Genomic DNA, 17405 nt, shown 5'->3' with positions numbered 1-17405 from the left:
GTTGTAAAGTCAACCTTATAGACCAACTATCCTAGTGGTAGCATGGACAAGAGCAGTCTTAGGCTAAACTCTGAATGGCATGTGAAGCCAGCTGTGATACCATATGTAATCCCTTGAATACCAAATGAAAGGACACCACAACAGATATATATATATAATAAAGTGTATTTATTCTAGTCAAACCCTCAGCACTCTTTATGAGATTAGAGGTAAGTACAACACAGTCTTATTTAAGCATACATTAAGTCACACATGTAAGTAATCCAGTTAGGCCCTAGGGGCCACGCAAACCATATCCTAAAGAAGTGGTATAAGGACCACTGTCACGGAAATAGGATAGGCCTAGGCCTAGGGAATCGCTGGGGCTACACTACACTAGCAACAGTTAGGAAGTGGGAGGCCCACAGGATTCAGGTGCAGAGTGGAAACACTCACGCGTAATGCGTAAAAGTCAATAGAATTACTAGCAGTTAGAAATTAACAGTTTAAGGACACTTCTGAAGCAGCTAGAGAGTCGAGACTCGGAAACTAGACCCTAGGATAGTCACTACCCTTGTGAGCACCGAAGTACCCAAGTTACCTAGCCCACGGGCTGCGGGTGCATAGGTGTGAACTTGCGTCGGGTTTCGTCGTGGACTTCTATGGATGCCTGAAGGAAAGTTGCTGACAGGCAGTCAGTGAAGAGTGTCCGGTGGATCCCAAGGCTGGGATCAAGAAGAGAGGATACCTGCAAGCAGAAGGGACAGAGTCAAGGTCACTAGCCAGTGACCACGTGGAACCAGGAAGGAACCAGGCGATGTCGTGAAGATTGCAGGTGAAAGGTGAAGCTTGTCGCTGCAGCCACGGGTACCAGGAGACGTCGAGGACGACCAGGACCAGGAGGTGAGCTGTCCCACGAAGGCTCTTGCTGTCGGCGGCGTCGAAGTCGAACTAGGACTCACCAAGCCTTGGCAAGCGGAACCCACGAAGAACGGAGGACTTGCTTCTGGTGCAGACCAGGAAGGTCTGGGGTGCTTCTCTTTTGCAAAGAAGCGGGAGCCAGTCTGGAGGAGCCAAACCAGCAGTGAAGATTTCAAGGTGTGTCGTCACAAAGGCCACTAGCCAACGGGCAGGCAACCGGACAGACGCGGCAAGCAGGAAAATGCAGAAGGGCCCCACGCAGGACTCGTGCAGTGTGGGGGGCTGATCTTCGGTGCAGATGGTGCTTGGGGTTGGGGCTTCTCAATCCCCGGTGCACAACTTCGAGGGTGCCTCAGAAGCTGCGCTGGAAGATACTCGCCACTTTTCCCAGGTAGCCGGTCCCACGTCTCTCGTCGCCTCCACGGATCTCAGCTCGGCTGTGGATGTGGATCAGGGTCGGAGAAGTCTGGAAGTCAAGGCTCTGGTCGGGCTCTGCAGTCGGTCCCTCGTAGAACTTCAGCAAAGCAAAGGGTAGTCTCTTGATGGTGCCTGTTTGCACAGGGTAGCCACTCCTTGGCCACAAGGGAGATTCTTCAGTCTTCTTCTTTCGTCGAATGTCGAAGGTCCAGAGTTTCTGTTCAAGTTGCAGGTTCAGGATAATCTAATCTCCTGGGGCCCAGCTACCACACTTATACTAATCTGGGGGGCTGGGTTACCTGCTAGGTCACGCCTTATGGGTGTGACCTGGGAGGGGGGTGGTTACACCCCCTTTCCTTTGTCCAGTTTCGCGCCAGGACTGGGGCTGGAGTGCCCCAGCACCGGTTTGAACTGGACTATGCATGGGACACCTTGTGTGCCCCAGGCATGTCTCATTCCTTTCAGCCCTCCCTGCCCAATACACTAAAGTCTGTCCGGGGAGGTGCTAGCACCTCCCCAAGCAGGAAACCTATTGTCCAAGCCTGCCTGGCCGGGATCACTCCCAGCAGCAGGTCAGACTCGTGTCTGTGGCAACAGCATTCATTTTGTGATGCTGAGGCTTTGGTTAAAGTTAAACAGTAAAGTAGGATTTTAACATGTCTCTCCCTCTAGAAGGGAGGAATAATATCCTCATCCCCAGAAATGGTATGGGGGTATTATTCCAAAGTGTTAGACACCTTACACGACATGTTTTGATAAAGCCAAACCATAGTTACCATAACCGTTTAAGATTATAAGGCACTTTAAGAGTATATGGTAGGCTATATCATAGAACAGCTATAAGGACATGGTTCCGAAAGCTGCAGACAGGCTCAGCTCATGCTAGAGCACCATCTCACATGTTACCAAGCACTCTGCCTCCAGGATTGTTAAGGCCTGCCATAGGAGTGACTGATAGGTACACATGTCTATATATAAGGGTAGATATAGGCATACTATATCTAAGCAAGGGGTGATTACACGACCTTGCCCCAGCTGAGTGATCAGCCAGTTGTGTCTGTTTGGAAGGCCAGACCAGGGGTGGCATAATACATGCTGCAGCCCCTGGGAGACCTAGGGTACACCTATGCCCTGGGTACCTAGGGTACACTGTACGGGGTCCAATAAGGTGATCCTTACCAATTGGTTATGTACCTAGGGTACATGGAGTCCATTTTAAACAGAGAGCAGACAGCCTGAGACCCTGAATGGCAGGATCTCAGGCTAACTAAGTCGAAAAACCAGCTAGACACTAGGCAAAAAGTTGGGGGTAACCATAGTCCGATATCCACCTTCCTACAACGTTGAACAGAGTTTTTGATTTATTTATTGCTTCGTTGATAGTCTTATTGACGTGGATAGCCCTGGTCGTAGCACACGCCTTATGATAGCATTTCAGCTCTGTTTTATAGGCGGTGCCAGATATAAGGGAGTAATCTTTCCTCCATAAGCGTTTTAATTTCTTACATTTAGATTTGTGCATGTGGAGCGTCTCATTGTACCAAGGAGCGGGGGCTTTGTGGATTATGATTATCCCTTTCTTGTGGGTAGTGGGAAGACAGTATTTATGGCTTCAAAAAGCCAATCATTAGCGGCACTGGCCATCACATCCATATCATTGGATGCGAATATATTTCCAGGCTTGAGATCAGTTAGGATTTTTATTAAAAGCAGCAGAGTCGAACTTTTTCCAGTCCCTTTTCTGTGTGTTAGTATCAGGTTTGTGAGTATGTGTGTTCTCATTGTTAGTGACGGTAAATTTAATTAAGAAATGATCAGACCAGATGACTGGCACCGCCGCGGAACACTTGACATGGATACTATTGGAAAAGATTGGGTCTAGGAGATGTCCGCCCTTGTGGGTGGAGCCCTTGTTATATAAAATGAGATTCATGGAAGCAAGGTCAGCAATGAGGTTGCAGGCCAGACTGTCATTACGGTCGTCCAAATGAACATTCAGATCACTGACGACGAAAAAGTTACTAGATGTAGATAGAGCCGAGGCTATGAGTTCAGAAAGTTGTAACTGCCATGCGTTAGCTGGAGGGCGATACACTAGTAGGCCCGAAAGGGTGGTTTTAGGTTGGAGAGCCAGCTTAAAATACTCTGCCTCACAGCCATTTAACGGAGCAGGATCAAGATGGCATTGATAAATATTTTTAAATATTATTGCCACACCGCCTCCAATTTTCCTGGGGCGATCGTGCCTTACAATCGCATATTGAGCAGGGAGGGCTTCTGCAATGTCTGGTCCGGAACTATCGCGAAGCCACGTTTCTGTATTAAAAAGTGCGTCCGGGGATTCATCTGTGAGGAGATCGAAAATCTCACGTTTGTGTTTGGGCAGGGAAAGGCAGTTCAAGCTGAGGAAGGTATAACTTAAAGGGGAGTAAGTTCCTACTCGGGAAGCTAGGCTACAACATCGTTGTGGAATATCCAGATGGAAGGAGCAATGAGGGCAGCATTGTGGAAACTGATCTAGCATATTAAAAATAGCTGTCGGATGATCCCTTGTAGGTCTAAGAGCGAGGATCTGATCAGCGTCATAGCATAATCGAGGGCACACAATTTGACCAGGGGGGTATGGCCCCTGGGCCCGAAAGGGCGCAGACGGGCTGGCCTTTGGCGCACCTTCGGCGCGATGACGGCGCGCCCGTCCGCTTCGCGTACGGGGAAAGCACAATATTAGTAGGAAGGGAGATGGAAGGGGCGTGGCCTGTTGGAGGGGGGCGTGGCCAGTGGCCTCTGGGGAATGTCGGCGAAGATGTTGTGGCCCGCTGCAGCTATGCAATCAGCTGCACGGGACTGCCCAGAGCGTAAGTAGTTAAAGTGCAAGTGCCCAGGAGGGGGAAATGAGTAGATAAAAATACAGTTAATACAACAAATTTAAAAGTAAATGCAATTTGCGCTTTCTCCCGGCTTCCGCCTCAGGAGTTCGATATGTTTTCCGACCAATACATTTACAAGTTTGGTTGTATTTAACGCATCAGATAATTATCAAATGCGTTAAATACCAAATTCTTCGCTAAATCTGAAATTTAGCAGAAAAGGTATATGGTATTTACCGTATCACAGGAATTTTGGTGCATTAAGCACCAAAATCTGCATGTTGTTCTCGAAAAACTGGTGATAGGTTCCATTTATTGCTCTAAATATATAATTAGGGCTTCCAGTTTTATGGTATTTATTTTTATAACCTTTCCATCTGTATTTATCTATATTTATTTGTGTGACATTTTATCTGCATACATCCTTATTTATTTTCTGTTTTGGGTATAAATTAAGGTGGAAAACTGTACATTTCCATATTTATTTAGCTGATAGACATACACTCATACTTTGGTGTCTGTTGTGATTCAGCAATTTAAGCTGCCAAATATAACATAACAATACATCCACAAAATATTCGCATTATCCCTCAAATATATGTTGACATGTGCCATTATTTTAAGAAATTTCGTCCAGTTTTTTTTAAATTTTCCATGCTGTCCATCTGCTCAGCAGTTAGGCTACAATTCATGAAAGACAGCACGGAGAGTATATTAAAAGCCGCACAATTTTCTGTATTCATCCACTTTTAAAAATAAATGCAGGCAGAAAACACATTGTTTCCTATCTGTAAAAATGGAAAACAGGGAGCCTTGTATATAATGTACCCTGGGGTATTGTTATTTATGAGGTGCAATATATAGCACCTTGTTCATGATCCACTTGTAATCCGGATCGTATGCCTTAAATAACACTCAACTCATAATTGCAGCCCTTCCACAAACCGGAGTTTGCACAAGGGTTGGAAAATCCCGACCCACTCTTAATCAGGTGCCGTAGTGGGAATTGGCTGCTCCTGGTTTATACGTTTAAGAAGGCAAGACTAAGATGGACAGATGTTAGCTGCCTAGTTGTGTTTACTGCATTTGTAAGCTCTGGACATAGGTATCTGCATCATCCTATTAGGAAGCAGCTGTTCTTATTTTCTTGGTAACATTTTTTTTTGTGTTCGATAAATAATTTTTGGGTAGTTAAATATTTTTTTATGCAAGCAATTGGTTTCTTGTCTTCTATGATTCGAACAAAGGTGCCCGTGCTGGAAATTTCTGGTTTCATTAGGATTGCCCATGTAAGACACCAATGTTTATAACTAAGTAACTGATGGTTGTTTGTGTGATATGGTGGGTGTTAGAAATGTAAAACTTCTTAACACCTGCAAGTCCATCCTAAAAAAAGTCAGCTTTGATTGAACCAGTTCATAATATTCTATCCTACTACAAGAAATATAGGGGTTGTGTGCTTTTGAACACTTGACTTTGGATCGCTGCATGCTAGGCATCCTAGGCAATCACTCTCTTGCTCTCAGAGTGTTTTGTGGGAGTGGGGGGTTTTGTCCTCTCGAGGAAGATTCAAACTTATTGTCCTCCTGCTCACTGAGACTCGTAGGAAGCAGGGGCTAACAGGGGGAAGGGTTGGGAGTGGTTCATTGCATCACATTGCCGAAACAAAAAGCCCTCTCCATACTCTGTTCCACTTAAATCTTGAGCGTAGGAATGCATCAGACAGATGAAATAAATATCCCCTAATTTTCATCCAGTGTTATAATGCTGTTGATTATATTTTACAACTTTGACAAATTAATGTCACTCAGTTTCATCTCATGAACTTGTGGGTTGTATATATTTATTGTAAGATATTCTAGCTGGCATACAAAGCCACAAAAGACGGAAATTAACATTAACCTGACAGTCTAATCTACAACTCATTGCATGTTATTGTTGATTGGCACTTGTTTAACACGCATTCCATCAATATTGTATGCTGTAATGAAATGTGCATTAGCACGAAAGAAAATGATTGTGATCTAGAATGTTGTAAAATTAGGCATGAATATATTGGTCTAATCCCTAGCACTGCTGTTTTGTTTACTGATAGGTTTCACCTATGTGTCCATACAATAGAGCCTTCAACCAACAACATTGTTGTCTTCATGCCAGACAACCCCTCAGAGGAGATCAACTACACCATTATCAACCAGCAGCACAATTCTCAAACCGCAACTAAAGCACCTTTACCAACTGTCAGTGAAGCCAAACTGGAGCACTGTGTCTCCTTATACTGTCCAAACTCAATTTTAGCTAGAGCAGTTGTCGCAACAGCAGGCCAGCTGCGACTGGGCAATGGTTATGGCTTAAGACACAGTGGTAACTGCATCTTGGACTCATGCAGAATTTATGTGATCCAGGTCTGAGATTGGAGGAGCAAACTGTCTTCTCTCTTTTCCTATGAATTCCTACACACCTCTTCCAACACTAAGCAGTGGCAACAGTGAAACTGGTCAGATTCCAGGGAGGTGCAGAGGTGAGCATTTGCCAGCATTTGAATTCCCTTGTTTCTCATTTTCTGTGGAAAACTTGCTGCTTGCAGCAATAGATTCGCCTTGAGTTGCAGGTATATGTGTAACACTGATGGTCGTTCTTTATAAGCCATGTACCCTTTCTCTATTTTGATGGTGTTAAAATAGATTATAATTTAACAGGTAATTAAAACTTCCATCATTTGAGCCAAGTTTGTGTACAGTTTGGTACATGTTGTGCATATGATAAGTTAGAATAAATATCTGTTAGTTTTTTGTTTCACCTTTTTCAAACAGTTTGGGCAGATAAGTCTAGATAGCTCTTATTAATTATTAGTTCATTTTGACAATTCATAGCAGTGGCGTGGTTGAAAATGGCAATTGATTAACCTACTACAGGATATTTTCTACCTAGGTTGCCAAAGAAGCCATAGAGACACCTGCTGGACAGGCCATAGCACCAACTTGCAAGGAATCAAAATTTCAGCTTAAGGTGAGCCTCACTGCAAAATGGTATCTAATTCTTGTAGTCCACTTTCCTGTATGTGTTTTTTTTTTTTTTTTTTTTGAAAAAAGTTTTATTGTGCAGAGAAAAGGTTACAAGCACGGGCCTACAACCGCCAGGGCCGGCCGCTAGTAGTTAAAGTGGTCAAGCAGATCAAAAAACAATGACTGGCCCACAGGGGCTCCGCTATATTACAGTAGATCAGACTGCACATAAGGGAAGTCAGGATACACACTTTTAATATAAATAACAACAAAAATAAAGAAAAACAAAAAGCAAGGCGAAACGACTTGAAATGGGCGTCGAACCACAGCCGGGGGAGTCCACACCCGACCACCCGAGGGCGGTCAATAAAAGGAGGCCTGAGAGGGAGGGGGGGGCCACGGGAGAACCAAATCTGTACTCCGAAGTACGAGAGAAGCAAGGAACCCTCAAGGATCAGGGGGACGAGGCAACCCCAGACGTATCCACCAGGGGGGGAGCACAGATAGACCCGCGATACACGTTCCACTGCCCCCAAATTCTACCCCATGCCCCCGGTTTACCACGAGCCACATACACAGTTTTCTCCCTGAACATGCACCAGTCCATGTTCTCCTTCCATACGGACACGGTGGGAGGCCGTTGGGAACCCCAAAGCTGCGCTATATCTCTCTTTGCGATCATGTTCCCCAAGGCCGCCCACCGAGCCTGAGCCGCATTATAGTCATTGGGCTCCCATACATTCAGAACACAGCGACGCACCTCCGGCAGCAGAGCGACCCCGGTGACTCGTCTCATAATATCATGCACCTGGCGCCAATATTCCGCCACCTCGCGGCATTCCCATAGAATGTGGAGAAAGGTGGCACTGAGCCCGCAGCCACGCTTACAGAGTCCGTCGTCAGAGAACCCCATCGAGACCAAGCGGGGGCCCGTCACATAAACACGATGGAGAATCTTAAGCTGGACCAGACGGAGACGGGCCGGGATGGCCACCTCCTTAGGGGATGACAGTGCAGTCTGCCAGTCCTCGTCGTCCAACTCCACCCAATCTCCCGTCCATGCCTCCCGAAGACGCACCAAGAGGTCAGCCCGATTATTTATCAGTTTTTTGTAACTCAAGGAGATAGTACTGTCGGGGACGTGACCATCGAGTATGCGGTCCTCGAGAGGCGAAGAAGCAGGGACCGTGGTCCCCTCCCCAAAGACCGAGAGCAGGGCGTGCCGAACCTGTGCATAACGGAAGAACTCTCTTTCACTAAGCTCGTGCTCGCTCTGGAGCGCCGCGAAGGATTTAACCGCACCTTTAACCCATAGGTCCCCCACTCTGCTGATGCCGATCGTGTCCCAGTGCTCGAAGCCTTTCGTTGTCCAGAGGCTTCCCAAGCGTTCTGAGGCGAATAAAGGAGTGGCACACGTTAAACGCTCACTCCAGCCCATCGCTACGTTCGCCGCCTTCCACACACGTACCGCAATCCTAGTAGGGCCCGTAAGGGTCCTACCAGCGGATCGAGAGTAAAGCGCTCTGTTATAATTACCGCCGGGAAGCAGGAATTTATCCATCTCATATGCCGGGTTCAAACCAGGAGCGTACGTAGCATGGTTAATGGCAGACAGCTGGGAGGCCCAATAGTACCGTCTAATATCAGGAAGCGCGATTCCCCCGTCATACCAGGGGAGAGTCAGCTTTGCCAAAGCGATACGCGCTCGCCCGTCCCAAACCAGTCTCCTCTGCAAACTCTCCACTTCCCTAAAGTAGGCCGCCGGAATGACATCGAAGGAGTTCTGGAGTGCATAAAGAAATCTGGGAAGGGACATCATTTTAAACAGCGCCGCGCGACCAAGTGGAGACAAGGGCAACTTACACCACCGAGCCGTATCCGCCCTCAAACGCCGGAGCGGAGACAGGAGATTCTGCTCATAGCGGACCGCCGGATCCAACTAAACGTACACCCCCAGGTATTTAAAGCCGGACTGAGATATTTGGAGCGGAAGCTGAGGCGGCAAGAGAGGAAGGCCACCAGAGATAGGATACACACAAGATTTGGACCAATTAATTATCAGACCCAAATTTTTCCCGAAGGAAGTAAGGACATCAAAGAGAACATTGAGCGACTTCCGTGGCGAGGTGAGATACAAGAGAATATCATCCGCGTACAATGAGACCCGATCCTCGAAGCCCGGGGCCCACCGGAGCCCCCTAATCGAGGGCTCCCAACGGAGCCAGGCAGCGAGCGGTTCCAAGGCGAGAGCAAAGAGCAGCGGGGACAACGGGCACCCCTGCCTAGTTCCCCTCCCGAGAGCGAAAGGCCGAGAAACCCGCCCATTGTCAACAACCTGAGCCATTGGTCCAGCATAAAGAAGCTTCACCCAGCTAAGGAATCCCTCCCCAAAGCCAAACTTCGCCAAGACGGCCCAAAGGAATGGCCACTCAATGGTATCAAAGGCCATCGTGGCGTCTAAGGAAACCAATATGGCCGGTTCAGAGAAGTTCTCCGCCCTAGCGAGGACACCGTGCAGACGCCGTAAGTTGAGAGCGGTATTACGATGAGGGATGAAGCCGCATTGATCCGGATGTATCAAGTCACATATAACGCTCAGCAAGCGATTAGCGAGGACCTTAGCAAGGATTTTGGGTTCGGCATTTAGTAGGGAAATAGGCCTATATGAGGCACAGCGGTCACGTGGCTTACCATCCTTGGGAATCACCACTATAGTAGCCAGACGCTGGTCGTCGGGAAGGGAACCCCTCTCGAGCGACTCCTGAAACATATGACGGAGGAAAGGCGCGATTTTATCCGGGCGTAATTTATACAGTTCAATCGGCAGGCCGTTGGGGCCCATAGCCTTGCCCGAGCGAAGGGAGCGAATCGCAGTAGCAATCTCGTCGACAGACAAAGGGGCATCCATCAGCTCGCGGTCCTCGACGGATAAGCCGGGCAGGGCAATATCCCGCAGCAGAAGACGAGAGTCGTCCTCATCTCTATCAGACACCGGGGAGTACACAGCCCGGAGGTGGTCAGCAAAACACTCCACAATCTCACCAGGTTCAGTCACACACACTCCATCCGAAGCCCGAAGCTCCGGGACCACACGATTCACTCTCTCCTTCTTGTCCAACCAGGCAATCAGCTTACCCGCCTTGTCTCCGGCATCATACAACCTACCCTGCTGCTCCCTATACATGGTCTTGGCAGCGTCAGTAACAAGAGACTTGTATTCAAACTGCTTCAGGCTGAGGGCATGCAGCCCATCCGGAGTGACACCCGCCTCCAAGGCTGCCTCCAGCCCCGATATTTCAGTCTCCAGCGTCACCACCGCCTCTCTCTTAACCCTCTTAGCCTCCACTATCTGGGTCAGGGCATGCCCGCGGAGCACTGCTTTAAAAGCTTCCCACAGGGACACTGAGGACAACACCGACCCCTCATTCTCAAGAAAATATTGATCAATCGACTTAATCAGGCTATCACGGATCTTGGGGTCTCGCAGGTACTAAGGGTTAATAGGAGCGATCCGCCCAGCGGACCGCGCCCCAGTGTCAAAAAGCAACCACAGTGGGGAATGATCAGAGATACCCCGGGCCAGGTGTTTAACCTCTCGAATCCGGGCAGCCTGGGCCGCGGGCATAAGAAAATAATCCAATCTGGAGAGACTCCCATGGGCCCCAGAGTGAAATGTGTACTGACACTGTGTCGGATGCATTAACCTCCAACAATCCACCAGACCGAAGGTCTCCAGGAGTCCGCCGAGCCACGCCTGGGCAGCAGGGAGGGCCCTGGGCGGGTGGCGATCCAGGTCACCCGAGACAACCGAATTAAAGTCCCCACCCATAAGCAAAAGACTGTCAGGAAGCCCAAGCAGCATACGACCCAAGTCTGAGAAGGTGGAGTTCTGGAGGCCCGGGGGAACATAGACCGAGATCAAGGAAAGGGACTGCCCCTCCCACCTCCCAGTCAGAGCCACATAGCGCCCTCTATCGTCTAGGACTACCCTGGTGATCTCTAACGGAAGTGAAGATCGCAGGAGAATGCCTACCCCTCTCGAACCAGTGGTGAAACCAGAATGGGCCACGAGTCGGTATCCCCCCCTGTTCATGGCATGACAAACATTACCAACCAGATGCGTCTCCCGTAAGAACACCACATCAGGAGTCAGACGACGCAAATATTGCAGCACAACACCCCGTTTGATACGGTCCCCCAATCCGTTGACGTTCCAAGACATCAATCTCAACCCGTCCCCCCCCATCCCCTCCAGTAGATCAACGGTCCCCTAGCAAATAGCGCAACACCCAAAACTGAACCATAGCCAATACCTCGCCTTGAAAACAAAAAACACAAATCCAAACAACCCCACCCACCCACCAACCCCCTCCCGAATCCAACACCCCCCACCCTGCACCCCTGCGGTCCAAAAAACCACCCCAACTTGCAGTGTGCCTGTCGCCCTACAAACCCCATTCTACGAAAAGACCCCGGAGGAGGAAACGGACCCGTCCCCGCCCACCCCCCATACAGATCATAATGAAACAAAAGAAGTAGAACCCAGCCGAACAATACAAAATGGCAAAGTCAAGGACCAAAAGTCACTCCGAAGGAGACCCGCCACCCTCGGTACCGGCAGAGGGCCCAGGCCGGTCACCCCGGTCCGGTAGCGAATCCAGCCAGTCACTCACAGTTGCAGGAGAGTCAAAAAAGGTAGTCCGATCTTCATATTCCACTCGGAGCCTAGCAGGAAAAAGCATAGAGTACTTGAGACCGAGGTCCCGGAGACGACGCTTCACCCCCTGGAAGCCCATCCGCTGTTTCTGGACAAGTTGGGTGAAGTCCGGGAAAAAGTTAATGGACGAGTTCTCATATCGGACCGGGCCATGGACCCGTGAGGCCTGCAGAATCGCATCTCGGTCTCTGTAATGAAAAAGTTTCGCAACAATAGGCCTCGGGGGGGCCCCCGGTCGCGGCCGACCACCTGGATCTCGATGGGCCCGCTCCACGGCGAAGAACTTACTAGGCCAGCGGGGGCAAGCTGTTCGAGGATGAGCTCCTCAACCCTGAGATCAACCGGGCGGTTGTCGGAGGTCTCCGGAACGCCTATGACGCGGATGTTATTGCGTCGAGCCCGTCCCTCGAAGTCCTCCAGCCGCCGGGCCATCAGATCGTTGGCCGACTTGAGATCGCCGAGAGTAGTCTGCAGGTCCGACACGTCCGTACCAAGGGAGGACGTCCGCACATCCAGCGATTGAACCCTCTCGTTGGTCTTAGAGAGATCCGCCCGGATTAGCGTAACATCAATGGCCACCGTGTCGATTTTACGGGCCAAGGCCTCGTACTGCGTAGCGATGGTCTCCCTGATGCCATTAATGGCGCCCATGACGTCCTGCAGGGACAGATCCGGAGAAACGGACGGGCCACCACTGGCATCATCCGGGGGGACACTGGCCGTCCCGGGGGATCCTTTACCCTGAGTGTAGCGGTCCATGTTGTTCGTCTGGACCGGTCCCCCACGTAGGGATGTCTTGGTCTTGCGCCTCTCGGGGTCTCCCCTGCCTCCCATGAGAACCACGTTCGCCGAAGGGGACCACCGAGGAAGCGTCGAGGGGGCACAGGCCAAGCAGACGCGGGCCGCACCAGAGGCCGCAATGTGGCGGAGCGAAGGGACCACCGTCGATAGGTACACTGGTAGCAGGCGAAGACACAGGCATCAAGCGAAGGCAAAGTGAAAGCCCAGTCGCACCAAGCAAGTCCACTGTCCAGCCCCTCAGAGATCCAAAAGTGAAACCGAAAGTGATGTGACGGCCACTGGCACAGCCCCGCTGCCGTTGTTGTTCAACTACGCCCCGGCTCCACAGATCACCTTCGCATCGGGCACAGCCATCGGTTGGGCCTCAAAAGTTCAAACCACCATAACTCAGGATTGCCAGGTCCGATTTGGTTTCCGAAAGGAGTTTAGTGTTCAGCCAACATTCGTCTTCCAGATTCCATCAACCAAGTCAGGATAAAGTCAGGATAAATTCCGAGGAGCAGCGAGGGTCCGGGGAGCCCTGTGCTCACGCGACCATCTTGGATGCGCGCTAGGCTCCTCCCACTTTCCTGTATGTTGATACTGAAGCAACATAATGTATGTTCTGCACATGCTTCACACTTCTACCTTGCTGTTGAATCGCATTGAATTATGCTGGGGCATTCTCTGTATAGAGTACCAAGAGAGGGTGCACATAGACACACAGCAAAGACTTCAGTTTTTATTACTGATTGTGTTTGGTCGTGTACTAAATAGGTATTTCTTATTAATATCTAACTTTATGGAATAATTGATAAATCCATGTTTGAGACCACCTTTTGTATGTGTGAACACAAATGTATTTAAGTTTTCATGGGGCAAGATCAGAGAGATACCAACAAGTGATTGATGGAATGCTTGAATTGATATTAGACCCAACTAATTCCACAGAGCCGCATTTGAATTAGTCATTTTTTTGCATTATGTGCTCCTACAAACAGGGGCTTTTTGCAGCATTGAGTCAGTAATTTGTTTTGTGCTCACTGTGCTACTACAGACAGGGAATTTATAGAAATCAACCATGGTTCTTCTCCAGTAGGAAGGGTATTGACTGCTGACAGGCCTTGCTCATCAGAATAGGAACCAAAGATTCCCCATTTTGTTAACCAGATATTCATTGAACAGATAGAACATAGACGGATAATGAGAAAATCACAATTCTTCTCCATGGCAAGAAGCCGAGCTCACCGAAGTGGGTGATCTGTACAGCGACGGTGCTCTGCTCTCCTTCCAGGGGATGCAGGAACTATTTGAGCTTGGGGAAGGTCTTTTTCTTGCACATAATGCAATTAGAGTGGCGACTGGGATGTATGGGCACCAGGCAGCTGACCAGATTGTACCACCGTGCGTCCCACTCGCTTACACACACTTGCTCCCCCCCCCCCGGAATCACCACTAGCCTGTATTCTCCATAGTTATATTATCCCCCTGTTGCCCACATTACCGCACTTCCACGTAGCTGTAAATGGCATTGCCAGGCAGAGGGTGTCACAAGTTACAGTTTTGCTTCGTTTTACTTTGTGATATACACATTGGGTAATTTTCTGCTTGGCAGGGCGCATTATGTTGCTTTGGTTGACATCCTTTTCCTTTTTCGCTCATTATCTTCGGCTACCCTTTTATGTCATGTATGACCTGTTACCAGAATATTGTTAATGTTGAAATGCTGGGAGGTGTCTGTCCATCCACCTTATGAACATGCTGATTGTTGTATCCTATATAATTTGTGGTGACTCGTAATTAATGGCAATAATAAAATTTGAAGGAAAAAAAAAGGATAATGAGAGACCGCTTCATCCACTGCTAAGTAAAACAGTACACCAAGCTAAGAGATTTCAATCATATCCCACCCTATGAAGCCCTGCATTGTGGATTCTTGACCCAGTCGGTTCCCACACCACAGGGACCACTGTCTGTTGTCGTGGCTGGGGAGAGCAAGGAGGGGACTATCCCTTAGGGTCTTGCTAGATTTGTTCCCCCAATGTAAATGTGACTCAATGCAGCCAGGCACGTTTTCCTAGTATCCCCCAATTCGGTCTGTCTCAGGATCTCCTGAATAAGCAGAGTGCTTCGAATGACAGTTGAGGAGAACAACAGGACCGGTTAATTTTGCAACTCCAAAACTCGAACCTCAAGGGTCACCACCACCCTCTGCTGTTCTTGATGCCTTCCTGCTTAATAGCTAATTCTATCCCCTTGTATGGGTGGTTTAAACGTCTCCTAGATTATTTGCGGGGTGTTTACTGAGTTTACGTTGCAGCAAAATGGTGGGTTATGGCATTCAGTAGGTGGCTTGCAGGGTCAGTCAGCCATAAAACACTAAGCCGCCAGCTCATTCTTGATAATCTTGGCCCCCAGCTGAGAGCAAGCTCAACTGGGTAGTAGTTTGAGAGGCCTGTTGCCCCTATGTGGACAAATGTTACCCTGAAGGTCTCTCTGTGTGTGTGATATGAGGAAATAGTCAAGACAAGAAAATCTCTTATGAGTTCTCCCTAGATCAGAGAGTCCGAATGTGTCAAGAAACTTAGCAAGCAGGGGGGTACCATACGAGTGGCCATTTTGGTTGCTGGATCTATCTAACTTCCAGTCTGCAATTCTATTGAGAATTTCCATCCCCAGCACCCACAGCCCCGAGGGTAGGCGAGCCACCAGAGCATCAAGGACTCTGAGAAAATCAAATTGAAGGGGGGGTCATATACTAAAAGGAGGGAGAGAGGCTCTCCATGCAGCAGACCGGTCACTGCCACATATCTACCGAGGTTGCCATTCCAAGTCTGGGGAACATGAAAATAGAAGATGATTGTGAAGCAGCATAGCCTATCCTCTTGAGGAGGCCTGGGAGACTCCTGATGTGCTAAGAAGGGGCATCTCGTCCTGACCAGCTCCTCCTGAAGCATTACTACATCGGCTGCCATCCGCCTGGCAGCTTTCAGCACGCCTTGCTTGATCTTGTCTAACAGGCCTTTGACTTTCTTAGTGCAAATCTTCAAGAGGCCTTGAGCCAGCACGTCACCAAGGGTCGACATGAAAGGAAAGGGATAGTCTCCATGTGTGTTTTGGAAACGAATAAACAAAGCATTCAGATATTCCTGGGGGACTTCAACCTCCACTGGAATAGCCCAGACGACCCGGAGGTTAATAGCCTCAAAGCTTTCCTATCCGACCTTAACCTATCCCAAATTTGTAACAGCCCCACCCATGAAAAAGGCTCAACCCTCGACCTACTAATCTCCAAAGTGGGCTCCACCCAGCTGGAATCGATCCTCCCCTGTGACTGGTCTGACCATCACATCATTACATTCCATATCAATGAAGTAGGTAAACTGCTCTCTGTCCAACCCACGAGAACGAAAATCTTGAGAGGAACCTGAAAAACATCAATCCTGTCTCACTAGCAAACGCGAGTCCTATCTTTATGCCCCCCCGATGGTCTAAATGATGTTCATGACCTGACTAAGATTTTTTTCGACTCTATGAGCACGGTATTAGACAAGCTAGCTCCCCTACAATTAAAAAGAGTCACCACAAAAAATTCAAAGCCCTGGTATGATGGTAGGTTAAATAAAGACAGAAGATCACTACGAGCAATTGAACGACAATGGAGAGCAGCACCATCCCCTAACCACCTCAAATTACTAAGAACCACAAGAAACTCATATTTCAGAAAAATTAGACGATCAAAAGCGGATTTCATCAGTAAACAATTAGATCAAGCCAAGAATTAGCCCAAAAGATTATTTGAAATAATCAAATCTCAATCGAAGGGTGTCTACCACTCCCCCCAAGTTAATCCAGAAACACTCCCCAATTGCGAGGAATTTGCTTCCTTTTTCACAACGAAAACAGAAAACATTAAGACAGACCTACTTGACGATCTTTTAGCAAATACCGACCCAAACAGGATTTCCTCACTGGCCCGCTTAGCCCTTCCGCAAAACCTGACCTCAAAAACAACGCCTCCTGGGCCTCCTTCTACCTCTACAGTGAAGAAAATATCCGAAAAACGCTCACAGCTTTGAATCCCTCCAATCACTTCACAGACCTGCTCCCAGTATCCCACTCAAAGGACTTCATTCCATTGTTAGTACCTCTATGTACTAGGGTTATAAACACCTCTCTTCTGCAAGGAACCATCCCAGACATCCTCAAAGCAGGTCAGGTATCACCCATGTTAAAAAAAAAAAAAAAAAAAAATCTGCAAATCCGTCAGACATGAATAACTATCGCCCAATATCCAACATCCCTACCTTGGCCAAATTATTAGCAAAATGTGTCCACACGCAGTTTATCAACCACATTGACCACTTTAACCTGCTCGATCAATTCCAATCAGGTTTTCGAACAGGGCACAGTTCCGAATCAGCCATGACCCACATAATAGATGACGCATTAACAATATTGGACCAAAACAAAGTCTGTCTACTAATGTTGCTTGACCTATCCTCAGCCTTCAACACCATCAAACATGATAACTTACTAGACCTCCTGAAACATTGAATGGGATTATCTGGAATGGCTCTAAACTGGTTCACTTCCTTCCTTCAAAACAGAACACAAAGAGTCAAGATCAATCAATCCCTATCAAAGCCCACACAGTCACTCTTGGAGCATCCCAGGGATCCTCCCTCTCCCGACACTCTTCAATTTGTTTATGAACCC

The 17405-nt window shown here is 48.4% G+C and overlaps 1 protein-coding gene across 4 annotated transcripts in view; it reads left to right on the top strand.

The window, feature by feature from the left end:
• Positions 1-17405, top strand: part of TMEM266 (transmembrane protein 266) — a 628375-nt gene that overhangs the window by 3171 nt on the left and 607799 nt on the right. For 2 of the 4 annotated variants that reach the window (XM_085643696.1, XM_085643693.1), the window contains exons 2-3: positions 6280-6705; positions 7116-7193. The exons of 1 other annotated variant lie outside the window; for it this stretch is intronic. The gene's annotated coding sequence lies outside the window, so the exon portion shown is untranslated. The remainder of the gene's footprint in view (positions 1-6279; positions 6706-7115; positions 7194-17405) is intronic. One more of the 4 variants, XM_085643694.1, reaches the window with a different exon arrangement.

This window comes from Triturus cristatus, chromosome 3_1, assembly GCF_964204655.1.
Source record: "Triturus cristatus chromosome 3_1, aTriCri1.1, whole genome shotgun sequence".
NCBI classification, from domain to species: Eukaryota; Metazoa; Chordata; class Amphibia; order Caudata; family Salamandridae; genus Triturus; species Triturus cristatus.
The sequence above is the reverse complement of the archived record's forward strand: the minus strand, read 5'-3'. Positions and strand labels throughout refer to the sequence as shown.